Raw genomic sequence first — 14,126 nt, 5'->3', positions numbered from 1 at the left:
TTTTAAATGGCACAAACTAATATATAAAAGTATTACAAATGATAAATGTTAATAGGGAACATTTAACTGATATTTCTACTCAAATGGGGTAAGGAAATTCATAAGATATATATATTAAAATCCACAAGATATTTAATATGTAAAATTGCAGGAGCTTATCTGCACATTGATTATCTAGCTATTTTATGATTAATACAAAAGACTGCAGTATGAACTTCTTTAAACAAACTGTGATTTTCTTAACCTGAGCCAATCTCAAATGAAAATTGTCAAAATCTTAATTTGATTTAGAAGCAAAACTAAGCTTTAATAGACTTGTTTTTCTTTCAAAGACATAGACTCACAATTTATATTGTTGACAATATGTTTTATTACCTGTTTAAGATAACCTACTACTCTTTTCATCATTCTTCATAACATCAATGCCTGTTAAAGATAAGATTTGTTTAAAGAATTCTTTTGTAGGTCCTGGCTGGGTTGTTCAGTGGATAGAGCATTGTCCTGGTGCATGGTGGTAGCAGGTTAGATCTGAGATCAATACACATACTAGAAGCAACTAACGAGGGCATACTAAAAATGGAACAACTAAAAGGAACAACAAGTTGATGCATTTTCTCTCTCTCTAGCTCTCCCTTCCCCACACTCTTCCTTGAATCAATGAAAAAATAAAACAAGACTTCTATTGTACTATTTCCATAAGAAGTAGAGAGACCAGAACAAATAGTGGTTTTTTGCCTATTTATGCTTCATAATTTAAAAGGCTATGTTTTCTTTTTTTAAAAAAATATTGAATTTATTGAGTGACATTGGTTAATAAAATTATATGGACTTTACCTGTACAATTCTATGATACGTACATCATCTGTATATTATATTGTGTGTTCACCACCCCAAGTCAAGTCTCATTTCATCCCCGTTTATCTCCTATTTACCGTCTCCTCCTTCCCCCACCCCATTTCCCTCATGTAATCCCCATACTGTTGTCTATGATTTTTTTCTCAGCTTAATCTCTTCACTTTTTTCACCCAGCCTCCCACGCCCCAACCTCTCTGAAAGCTGTCAGTCTGTTCTCTGTGTCTAGGAGTCTGTTTCTATTTTGTTTGTTATTTTATTTTGTATATTTTATAGCACATATAAGTAAAATCACATGGCATTTGTATGTTTACAATCACCTAACATTTACTGATTCAGACAGTTTAGGGACAGAGGGAAAATCAGAGAGAAAAATAATGACAAAAAATGGCAATATATGTGATATCTGAGACTAAATAATTTTCTTTCTCTTTTTTTCTTTTTTCAAGTGAGAGGAGGGAGGATAGACAGACAGGTTCCTACATGCGGTGCAACAGGGATCCACCTGGAGACCCCCATCTGGTGCGGAAGCTCTGCCCATCTGGGGTCATCCTCTCAACCCGAGCTATATTTTTTTATTAATTTTAATGGGGTGAAATTAATATATCAGGATACATATGTTTAGAGAAAACATCTCCAGGTTATTTTGACAATTAATTATGTTGCATACCCATCACCTAAAGTCAAAATGTCTTCTGTTACCTTCTATCTGGTTTTTTTTTGTGACCCTCCTCTCCCCCTAACCCTTTCCTCTCCTCCTTTCTGCCCCCACCCTGGTAACCACCACACTCTTGTCCATGTCTCTTAGTCTCTTTTTTTATGTCCCACCTATGTATGGAATCATGCAGTTCTTGCTTTTTTCTGATTTACTTATTTTACTCCATATAATGTTATCAAGATCCATCCATGTTGTTGTAAATATCCGATGTCATCATTTCTTATGGCTGAGTAGTATTCCATAGTATATATGTGCCACATCTTCTTTATCCAGTCATCTATTGAAGGGCTTTTTGGTTGTTTCTATGTCTTGGCCACTGTGAACAATGCTGCAATGAACATGGGGCTGCATGTGTCTTAACGTACCAATGTTTTTGAGTTTGGGGGGTATTTAGGGTATTTACCCAGTAGAGGTATTGCTGAGTCATATGGTAGTTCTATTTTTAGTTTTTTTAGGAAACACCATAGTTTATTCCATAATGAAACAATAAAGTATAAATACATAGTAGAAAACATAGGAACTAAACTCATGAACCTTGGTTTTAAAGAGCATTTTATGAATTTGACTCCAAAGGCAAGGGAAGTGAAGGCAAAGATAAATGAATGGGACCACATCAGACTAAGAAGTTTTTGCACAGCAAGAGAAACAGACAACAAAACAAACAGACAGGCAACTAAACTGGAGATGATATTTTCAAACCACAGCTCAGATAAGGGTCTAATATCCAAAATATACAAAGAACTCATAAAACTCAACAACAAACAAACAAACAATCCAATAAAAAAATGGGAAGAGGACATAAACAGACACTTCTCCCAGGAAGAAATACAAATGGCCAACAGATATGTGAAAAGATGCCGAGCTATTTTTAACACCTAAGGTAGAGGCTCACCGAGCAATCCTCAGCACCTGGGGTTACATGCTCAAATCTATAGAGCCATGGCTCTAGGAAAGGAAGAGAGAAAGACAGACTTCTCACTCTGCCTTGGCTGTTAGTGAAGGTTTAAGATTTAGGCTAAAATGCAATAGATTTTTTTCATCTCTGTTTGATTTGTTTTTATAGTTTCAATTTCCTTGGACATATATTCTTTGTGTTCATTGAGTTGTTTTCTGAGCTCCCTAAATTGCCTTTCTGTGTTTCTTGTATATCTCGGAGGGTTTTTAGGATTTCTATCTTGAATTCTCTGTCATTTAGCTCCAAGGTTTCCAATATATTAAATTTTTTCTCCACAGATTTTTCCTCATCTAGCTGTGTTACCTCTCTTTCTTTTGTATCCATGATATTCGATTTTCTCTTCCTTAATGGCATCTGAGGTTGGTTTTGGTGATAGTATTAATGAGATTTAATAAAGAATAAAAAGTTAAAAAAAATTAAAAAATAATAAAAAAATAAAAAATCGAGAAGAGTTGTTTTTTTAAAAAAATTAATAATGAAATAAAGAAAAATAAAATAAAATAAAAATTTTAAAAAAAGGAAATTATTCCCCCCCTCCTTTTTTCCTCTCCTCTCCTCTCCCCTCTTTCTTGAGAAAATCTTGTGGTGAACTGTTAATTATAACAAACAATGCCTGTGATGGAGGGCCTGAATTGGGGAAAAGTAATAAAGGGGCAAAAAAAAAAAAAAGAAAAAAAAGAAAAAAGAAAAAAAAAAAGAGCGTATGGACCCACAAAAAGCAAATAAGGAAAAAATTTGGGTCAAGAATAAAATGATTTGCTTTTAGGTGTTGGTTGTCTAAGAGTTATGATGAGAGGAATAAGAGGAAAACGAAAAAATGGGGGGACAAATTAAAAAATTACTATTATATTTAGTGGAAAAAGAACTAGATAATATGGAGAGCCAGGGATGGGAGCACTGCTAGTGAGTTAAAAAGGTGAAGTAAAACCCCCCCAAAATGCCACAAACATAAGTTTGATTCCCAGATAAGATAATTTGTTTGTTATTGAGGTTTGAATGAGAGGAGATGTAAAGGAGAAAGGAAGAAACTAATATAGAGGGAGAAAAGAAAGAGAGAGAGAGAAAAAAAGAGGGAACCACTAAAAGAAGAAAAAAGAAAGGAGAGAGAGAGAGAGAGAGAGAGTTAAGGGTTTTGGAGTGCAACCCTCATAGAGAGAAAGGAAAAGAAGAGAAAAGATAATGGGAGATGTAACACTTATGGGTAGTGTAGTTCAAGGAGAGGAGAGAGTAAGACCGGCAGAGAGTTAATCGGCCAAATTGGAGGAGGAAAAAAAGTATCAAGAATGAAGATAAGAGAAACAAACGAACAAATATAATAAAATGGGATAGGTTATAAAGTCTGCAGATTATTCTTGATTTTGAGAGGTTATCTTCTTGCTTTTTCTTTTCTCTCCCTCTTCCTGGTCGGTGACTCTGTACCCCGGGTTCTGCCCCTTTGGCACGCTCAGGTAGAGGTTTGCAGTTGATAAGTCTCTATGGCAATGCCATGTATTATGCTTTAGTCTCGTTGGCAGTCGAGGCTCATTAGCATTTATAGGCTCCGACAGTGAGAGAGTCCGTGTTCCTGGAGCCTTTCTCCTAGTCTTTCCTTCCTCAATTAGTAGCCTGATAATCCAGCTATGGGGTTGCTGCAGCCTCTGCCTGGATAGTAAGAGGCTCAAAGAGCTGGCAACTCCCCACTCTATTTCCACTCAGCACAGGGCTCTGGGTACGGCTCAGTCAGTCAGAGCTGCTAGCATAATCAGGCGGGCTTTCCGCCCACTCAAAGACCTCTGGCTCTGCCACTCTGTCTGGTAACACAGGTGGGTGCCCACTTCTCGGGCACTTGGAGGAAACTCTCACTCACTGTCTGCGACCAAGATATCCGGCCAGCAGTCTCACACTCTGAGTGAAACCCCCAACCGCAGGGAAAAGTTGCAGCGTTGGAATTGAGTCTCGCTCTGTCCCCGTGCGCGGCTTTTGCAAGGCGCTGGGGCGGCCCGAGATTCCGCTTTTGCCCACACAAAGGCCCCTGACTCTGCCCCTCTGTGCGATAACACAGGCGCGCACTGCCGAGGCACTCGGAGGAATCTCTCATTCACTATCTGCGCTCGCGCGCAGACCAGGATATGAGGCCGGCCGCGTTTCCCTCTGAGTGAAAGCCCCACCAGCACGGAAAATCTCCACCGTTGGAATTAGTTCTCACTCCCTCCCGTGCGTGGCTTTCCCAGGGCGCTGGGGCTGCCCAGAGACTCTGCCCTCAGCCCACAGAAAGGCCTCTGACCCTGCCTCTCCGTGGGGCAACACGGGCACCCACTCTCGGAGCCTAGGAAGAAATCTCTCGCCCACTAACTGCGCGCACGCCAACCAGGAGACCAGGTAAAATGGCCGGTCTGCTTGTCTTTCTTTGTTTGGGTTTGGCGGGAGTGTTAGCTTGTATTGCCCGGGTTGCCCCAGGATCAGTTTTTCCTCGGCTTGGATCATCGTGCCACAGCCTGGTTCGGCCGTTTGTGCCGCGGCCTGGATCTATTCACCCCCTTTGCCCGCCTCAGTTTCTATATTCACAGTTACCAGAGAAAGCCGCCCTGTTTAGGTTAGTGAGGAAGGCAGAGCATTTCTTACTCCCTATTTCCTTCGGGGTTTGGTTATATATTTAGCCAATTTTTCACTCAACCATACCTTTGGGTGTATTGCAAAGCATCTGGAGGCTCCAAGTATAGGTTTTTCTGTTTCTGGTTGAAGATCTTGTTGAGTTTGGGGGGAGATTTATCCGTATCGCTTCCTACCCCGCCATTACTCTGATGTCATCTTTCGATTTTTTTCAATATATATATATTTTTGGGAATATTTATTATCTTGTTCTCCAGTCTTTTATAAATTGGGGTTTTTTTGTTTATTTATTTATTTATTGGATTTTGTGTTTTCTGCTTTTAGTATTGACGTGCATCAGCTTTGGAGATAGATAGACCAAGGTTCAAATTCTGAGCAAATTAGGATTGTAACATCCCTATCTCTGTGATCTTGAAAAAGAAAACTGCATCTTATTTTTCTCATCTGTAAAATGAGAGCAAAACTACATTACTCGATGTTTTAATTATTATCAGAGTTACTAGCACATTTTAGGTACTCCCAGATTTTAGCTCCTTTTCTTTCCATTGATGGTGGGTAACTTCAAATCCTTTTTGGGAGGAGATATGTCGGAGCTATGATAACACAAGGGTTTGGTGTGTTCATGTTTCACCTTCTATTTTTTGAGAACATGGGAAGATAATACTGTTTCTCTCAATTACTTTATCTATAAAATTTAAAAAATAATCATTGTGTATCACCTCAGAAAAGTAACTTGATATGCTAAGAATATAATTTCTAGTTTCAATGATCAAGTTTTTGTGTTAATCACATATAAATGTAGCCTTTTCCCTAGTATTTACGTATAAATTCATCTTATATTTCTTGAGGAAATTGAAGGTAAAATAATTCATATCCTGAATGGTTATAATGTATCTAGGGGAAAGTAAAATAGATGCGCTCTCAGCTCTCAGCTCTAGGCTTGTAGTGCTAAGATATTATTAGTGGCTGAAGCATTATAATGCTAATATTTAAAAAGCAGCCAAATAGAACTGGTTAGATAGGCACACAGACTGCTAGCAGAACTGGGCGTCAGAAACAAACTGAATGTCAGGACCTGGGAGGTCAATTTCCTGGGACTGAAAAACCAATTTTTGATGTTTCAGGGAGGGGGGGGGTAATTCAGCAGTTACTAAATGAAGGTAGTTCAAAATATAAACTATAAATGGATACATAAGAATGAAATGAACAAAGAGTATTTTTCTCCAGTTTCCTTTATGTTATGGGTTTTATGCATGGATCTAAGATTGCAGGTACCAAATATTGTGTTTAATATATGTGCCCCATAAAAAGAAAGTACAGGGAGATTATAACTTCACACTAGAATATGATGTAGCCATGAGAAAGAGTGCTGCTAGCTGCCAGGAACCTGTCTGTGACCAGGATTACTGACCAAGGTAACAAAGCAAACTATACACCGACAAGTACAGTCCTGGAAAAAATGACTAGATAAAAAATATAGAAGAAGAAACAAAGAAACAACACCAAAAGGTTAGTAGACTTTGAGTAGCAAAGCAATGGGTGATCATTTATCCTTCTCATATTGTGTCTTATTTTAAATATTTCATATTTATCATATTTTCTATAAGAAATACATATACTTTTAATGATTAACACCCATTAACTTCACATTTTGCTAGGGTACAAGGAATCCAGCATCTTTTGTTATTGCTTGCTGACTCTCCCTGGGGTCTTTCTCACAGGATGAATTTGAAATGGTCAGTTTCCCAATAGGTTTATTACATACACTAAGCCCATAAGCTTAACTCCAAGATCAAAATGCTAGTATTCAAGAAAAAGAATCCTTTTCATTTAACATTTTCACAGAGAAATTTTAGCTATTAAAATGTAACTATGTGGTTAAAATTTAAATTACCACTATAAGGTAAAGTAGGTTTCAGATTTTTAAAATCTATGCTAATGAGAAAAAAGTTTCGAAGAGGGAATTTAATATGAGGAATAGGATGTGTGAGGAGGGCAGGAAAAGAAGGAAGAAGTGAACAAAAGAAAAGAGAAGGTTGTTTAACCATTAGAAAATAGGGGACCATACTTTTAAAAACCAAGGTTACTAAAGTTCAGTTAAAACTCTATCATTCGTGTTTGAAAAAATAAAACCTGGGAAGTCAATTGTTATAATTTTTTATATAATACATAATGTCTAGTAAACTTCTCAAACAAAAAAGAAAGTTCAAACTATCCTTATTATACATGCTTATGCCCCTATGCCGTCTCCCCATAGAATACAAAAGTCATCACCAGTGTGACCAAGTGGCCAGCCATGCCCCTGACTCCTCCCCAGTGTCCCCTGCACCACCACTGGTCTGCACTACTGAGGAGTCTGAGGCCCATCTGCTCTGAGGACCATGCACGGTATTGCATTCCTTCACTCCCTTCTGTGGGTAAGATTTCGCTTGCACATTGGATTAAGCACCTTCAGAGCACTCTCTCTCAGGACTTCACATGACAAGATAACAATAAATATTATTGAAAACTTTAATGTTGACTTCAGAGACAGTGATCACTTTAGTCGATGATGAATCACAACTGGGATCTCTGAGAATTAGGAGATGTAGAGGAGGTTTAAAGCACGCACAGACTAAGGACTTCCGCAAGGGCAGGCAGAAGTCCCCAGGTGCACCTCAGTTGAGTGTGTCTAGATGTGCCCTGGTTAGCTACATATGGGTGCGTTGGCTGGATACCTTCAAACGTCCTATCCTGTTAGTAAACACACGCGTGCCTGGCATGCCCACCAGGGTGGCTGTGCTCCCAGGCATGGGAGGGGCCCCAGATCTCTCCATCTCTGTGCAGATTCTTGTGGGCTCCTAGGTCTGCTGAGTGCCCCTTTAAAGCCTTGCTATGCCTCTGTACTCTCCTTCCTAAAGCTTTGTAACCTGTTTTGTTGCTTGCATCAGTATGTGGCCTATTCTCATGTGAAGTATATTCAAAGATTTGAATGTCTGCACATTCCTACCAACAGGAAAGGATGAGTTAATTAAAAGTTTAACTAATTCTGCTCACCTGACTCTCACACGGCTTTTTCTTGGGACTTGGCAGCCATCCAGGTCCTGCAGGGTGGTGATGACCAGAGCCAGCTCCCCAGCTGCTGGGGAACATGAGGCCCAGATTACCACCCAGTGGCCAGATTTTTATTTTTTTTTTGTATTTTTCTGAAGCTGGAAACGGGGAGAGACAGACAGACACCCGCATGTGCCCGACCGGGATCCACCCAGCACTCCCTCCAGGGGGCGACGCTCTGCCCCTCTGGGGCGTCGCTCTGCTGCGACCAGAGGCACTCTAGCGCCTGGGGCAGAGACCAAGGAGCCATCCCCAGCTCCCGGGCCATCTTTGCTCCAATGGAGCCTCGGCTGCTGGAGGGAAAGAGAGAGACAGAGAGGAAGGGGGGGGGTGGAGAAGCAAATGGGCGCTTCTACTATGTGCCCTGGCCGGGAATCGAACCCAGGTCCCCCCGCACGCCAGGCCGACGCTCTACCGCTGAGCCAACCAGCCAGGGCAAGATTATTATATATTAAAACAAATAAGAGCCTGACCAGATGGTGGCACAGTGGATAGAGTGTCGGACTGGGATACGGAAGACCAGGTTCGAGACCCCGAGGTCGGCAGCTTGAGCGCGGGCTCATCTCATTTGAGCAAAAAAGCTCACCAGCTTGGACCCAAGGTCTCTGGCTTGAGCAAGGGGTTGCTCAGTCTGCTAAAGGCCCGTGGTCAAGGCACATATGAGAAAGCAATCAATGAACAACTAAGGTGTTGCAACAAAAACTGATGCTTCTCATCCCTCTCCATTCCTGTCTGTCCCTATGTATCCCTCTCTCTGACTCTCTCTCTGTCTCTGTAAAACAAACAAAAAAAAACAAATAAGAAATAGATAACTCAGTCTTACTGACATGCTGTCATCTTCTTAACTCTGTCAACACTGTGAGGCTCTCATCCTGCAAAAGGATCCCTGTTCAGTGCCACAGTCATTAAACATGCTGCCTGTTTCTCTCCCACATCCAACCTTTCCCCAAATATGAAACTGACACATTTTGCAAGTAACAAAAGTGAAGGATTTTTGAAGCAGCAGTTACAGAAAATACAATCATCTAGCTCCACAAAAAAGCGTAAAAGAGGAACTCTGCCCAGTTTACAATGTACATTTTTCAAAAATGGGTTGATTCTAACTATAAATCCATACCATCTTTGCACAATAAGGAAAGAAAAATCTCCAGCTCTGAGATCCTGCCTTCTAGAAACCAAAAGAACTGCTCTTTTCTCAGTGGAGGGAGCGTTGCTTTTATTGAGGTAAGAATGGAGAAGCATAGGGTCACTTCTTCTGTGTGCCCTGTCCAAGAATCAAACCTGGTATGTGCACACGCTAGGCCAACAATCTAACACTGAGCCAATAATCAAGGGCCATTAAGTTTCTTTGAATATTTCTCTGGTAACTCATTTTAGACTAAATTTCACAAATAAGTTAATTGGTGGCAAAATAAACACGTTGGTCATTATTGTTTCCCTCTACAATGGTGTAATAAAAAAAATCTCCTTGATGCCATAAACAGTGCTTTATTTTACTAGTTCGGAAAATTAAAAACTGATGGCAGAAAAATTAAGCTTAAAACTTTAAATAAGTTAGACTTTTTTCTCCTAAAAAAGGAACACTTCTGTAAACCTTTTCTTTTTTTTTAATGAACGTGTATATTATATTCTTTAGGGAATATTTGTTTGTGTTGTCATTTCTCTTTTGTGGTAATGAAGTGCATGCTTTTAGGACCATACTTTCATCCCATAAGTTTCTGACCTCTATTATGCCTCTCAGAATATACAGATAATAAGTAATGACATTGTTCACAGGGCTTTTAAAAGTTTTAATAAGAGAATAGAATAAAACCATATTATAGAATTTTCTTTATGTGTTCAAATAAAATTTTATTTTATTTTTTATTCTATTACAGTTGAGATTTAATATATTTTATATTAGTTTCAGGTGTACGTCATAGTGGATAGAAATTTATATAACTTTTGAAATAATCCCTAAATAAGTCTGGTACCCACCTGGCTCCATATACAGTCATTACAGTACTACTGACTATATTCCCTATGCTTTACGTCCCCATGACAATTTTGTAATGAACAATTTATAGAATTTTCTTTTTATAACTTTTCATATTCAACAAGTTTGCTTATCAGTTGTAACTTTTATAATCTGGGGTTCATTTTGTTACCTTTCTTCTCCTTAGGAGAGAACATCAAAGTTCCAGTTGCATCTCTTAGTAAGTTTTAATTATACATTCCAGTGTTATTGACTGTAGTCACCATGTAATACGTGACATCCTTGGGCTGTATTCATGTTTTTTGTTTGTACCCTTTACCAACCTCCTTCATTATCTCCACCCCAGACCTTGCCAATCACTTTTCTACAAATTTGATATTTTTAAATTTCTCATATAAATAATACCATGAAATATTTGTTTTCCTCTGTATAGCTCATTTCAGGAAGCAAATGCCTTCAGGTTCATCCCTGTCACAAATGACAGAAGTATTTTTCCCACATGGCTGAATGATAGTCCATTCTGTGTTAGATATGTGCATGTGTGTGTATGTGCATAAAATTTTCTTTATCCATTTATCCAGTGGAGACACTAAGCTTGCTTTTAAAGCTCAATTAAGGTGAAGAATATTTCAAGGAACACAAAAGTATGCATATCTCTTCAAAACAATTATGTCATTTTCTTAGGTATATACCAAGAAGTATGATTGCTGAATCACATGGTACTTTCAATTTAAATTTATTTACCAATGATATATAACCATTTTCACTTTTTATGATACAATATGACAAGAATAAAAAGTACTCCATCTGATATACAATAGATAATTTAGATTTAACATTTTATTTTTCTGATATTAATGTGTCTTTTAACTTGTGTTTTCAAAGTCTACCTTTTCTGCCCTCCCCAGTTTCAGATAGATAAAATTTTTTAAAATTGCATTTGTTTTCCTCTTACATAGTTAGATGGGCTTTTGACATTCACAACAAATATATGTATTAACATACAGACAACTAATTGTAATGGGAAGAGCTAATGAATAGTATAATGAGTGGTAATTTAATATTTTAATTTATTACATTATGGAATGGTTTATTGTTGTTTTATATTTAATCCTTCAAAGAGGTGTTTATTTTTCTCAGGGGAAATGTAAGTGATTTATATAAACATAATAAAATAAACTGCAGTGATTTTAAGAAGTAGCACAGAGTAGATAAGTTTGGAAAGTAATATTTGCAACAGTTATCATAAGTTAAAAATGTAGCAGTTCTTTAAAGTATTAATAACATCTACCATTGTGTACCTATTGTTAATGAAATTACTATTTTTATTACTTCCATTATAATATAAATAACATAATGACTATACAAATAAAATTAAGTAAGGCCATTATTTTGCAACATTGCTTAAAAATACTGAAGAGTAGAACTTAAACTTCTAAGATAGCTTTTATTCTTGTACTCTTTTTTTAATTGTATTTGTTTGCAATAATAAAATTCTGTGTTTAATAAAGTATATGTTTCAGGAGTACAATTTCACAATACATATCTGCATATTGTATTATGTATTCACCAACCCAAGTCAAGTCTCCTTCCTTCACCATCTATCCTCCCCTTTACCCTCCTCCCCCGCCTCTCACCACCTTTTCCTCTTGACATTCCCATAGTGTTGTCTGTCTCTATGAGGTTTTCCCTTTGTTCAATCAATACCTTTATCTTTTTCACTCCGTCTCCAAACCCTTACCTCTCTGACATCTGTCAGTTTGTTATCCGTATCAATGAGTCTGTTTCTCCTTTTTTTAGTTTATTTTGTTCATTATATTCCACATATAAGTAAAGTCATATGGTACTTGTCATTTTCTGACAGGCTTATTTAACTTAGCATATAATCTCCAAGTCCATCTATGCTATTGCAGAAGGTAAGATTTTCTTCTTTTTACAGCTGAGTAGTATTCCATTGTGTAAATATACCACAGCTTTTTTTTTTCTGAAGCTGGAAACGGGGAGAGACAGTCAGACAGACTCCCGCATGCGCCCGACCGGGATCCACCCGGCACACCCACCAGGGGCGACGATCTGCCCACCAGGGGGCGATGCTCTGCCCCACCGGGGCGTCGCTCTGCCGTGACCAGAGCCACTCTAGCACCTGGGGCAGAGGCCAAGGAGCCATCCCCAGCGCCCGGGCCATCTTTGCTCCAATGGAGCCTTGGTTGCGGGAGGGGAAGAGAGAGACAGAGAGGAAGGAGGGGGGCGGTGGAGAAGAAAATGGGTGCTTCTCCTATGTGCCCTGGCCGGAAACCGAACCCGGGTCCCCTGCACGCCAGGCTGACGCTCTACCGCTGAGCCAACCGGCCAGGGCTACCACAGCTTTTTTTATCCACTCATCTACTGATGGAAACTAGCGGTGATTTCATATTCCGGCTATTGTAAATATTGCTGCAGTGAACAGTAATGCATATATTTATTTGAATTCGTATTTTAGGTTTCTTTGGTTATATTCCCAGAAGTGGAATTGCAGATTCATAAAGCTATAGCAATAAAATCTCACACATTTCTCATAGCAATAGTTTTTCTGACATATTACTTCAGGCAAGGGAAACAAAAAATGGTAAATAATTGTGATGACATCAAACCAAAAAGCCTTTGCACTGCAAAAGAAATCGTCAACAAAATGAAAAGACAGTCAATTGAACGGGAGAATATACTTGCCAGTTCATCTGATAAGGGCTTAATATCCACAATTTATAAGAACTTATAAAACTCAAAACCAAAAACAAACAAACACTACAATTAAGAAATGGGCAAAAGACCTGACTAAACACATCTCCAAAGAAGCCAATAGACATATATGAAAAGGTGTTCCACATCAGTAATCATCAGAGAAATGCAAATTAAAACCACAATGACATACCCCTTCATACCTGTTAGAAAGGTTATCACCAAGAAGTCCACAAACAAGTTTTAGTGAGGATGTGAAGTAAAGGGAATACTTGTGTACTGTTGATGGGAATGCAAGTGGGGGCAGTCACTGTGGATAGCAGAATGGAGTTATCTCAGAAGATTAAAATAGAACTGCCCTCTCAGATACTCTGAACAAGGCCTACGCTTTCAGTGTGTGTGATTTTAGAACAGAAATAAGTTAACAACGTGAGTGGTCAAATCTTTTGTCCCAGAAATAAATATTTCTTAGAGGCGCTTACCAATAGACAAATTAATGAGGTACCTAAAGCTCAAAGTCCTATATTCTGAGGGTTGATGAGTTAAGTCAGCTTCAAAATTGCCCAAGTGTAAGAATTTCCTGTCTAAACTTTAAGTGACGCAGTGATGAGAAATCAACCTTTTTTTCCTTAGCCTCACCATCAGTCTTCACAGGGAAGCCTCTGAACCATAGATATTGTTTAGTCACAGGAGCACCCTTATCTCCTCGGAAAGGGTGCAGGACTTTTTGACTCCCACTGGTATGTGTCTCTACTCTTTCTCTCAATGGCCCAATTCATTTAAGGGAAATTACACAGGCTAGATGTGATAGAACGGAAGTACCATTAATATACAGACAAATCTATAAAAATATTGGTGTCCTTATTTGTAAAAATTAGGGTAAAGCGAATAAATTTTGAAATATGTTGGAAGATATCTTAAAATATTTAAATTTTGGCTATGAAAAATTATTAAAGAACATGTATCCAGGCGTATGTGGCTTTGAAAACCAATATAACTTAAAATGACATCCCATAGCATGAAGAAAAAGAACTGATAACTTTGGATTTTGTAATTAATAAATATATTTCTATATGTATATTATTTTAATTTACTCCATCTTAAAAAATAGATTTTTGAAATGAAATTACCAAATTGTGAAGGTCAAACATAATTCCTCCTAAATGCAATTCTATTAAATAAAAGCTGTTTGGTAATACAAATCTCTATTTAAGAACCTCTGAAAAATG

Source organism: Saccopteryx bilineata, chromosome 1 (assembly GCF_036850765.1).
Source record: "Saccopteryx bilineata isolate mSacBil1 chromosome 1, mSacBil1_pri_phased_curated, whole genome shotgun sequence".
Classification (NCBI taxonomy): domain Eukaryota; kingdom Metazoa; phylum Chordata; class Mammalia; order Chiroptera; family Emballonuridae; genus Saccopteryx; species Saccopteryx bilineata.
The sequence above is the reverse complement of the archived record's forward strand: the minus strand, read 5'-3'. Positions refer to the sequence as shown.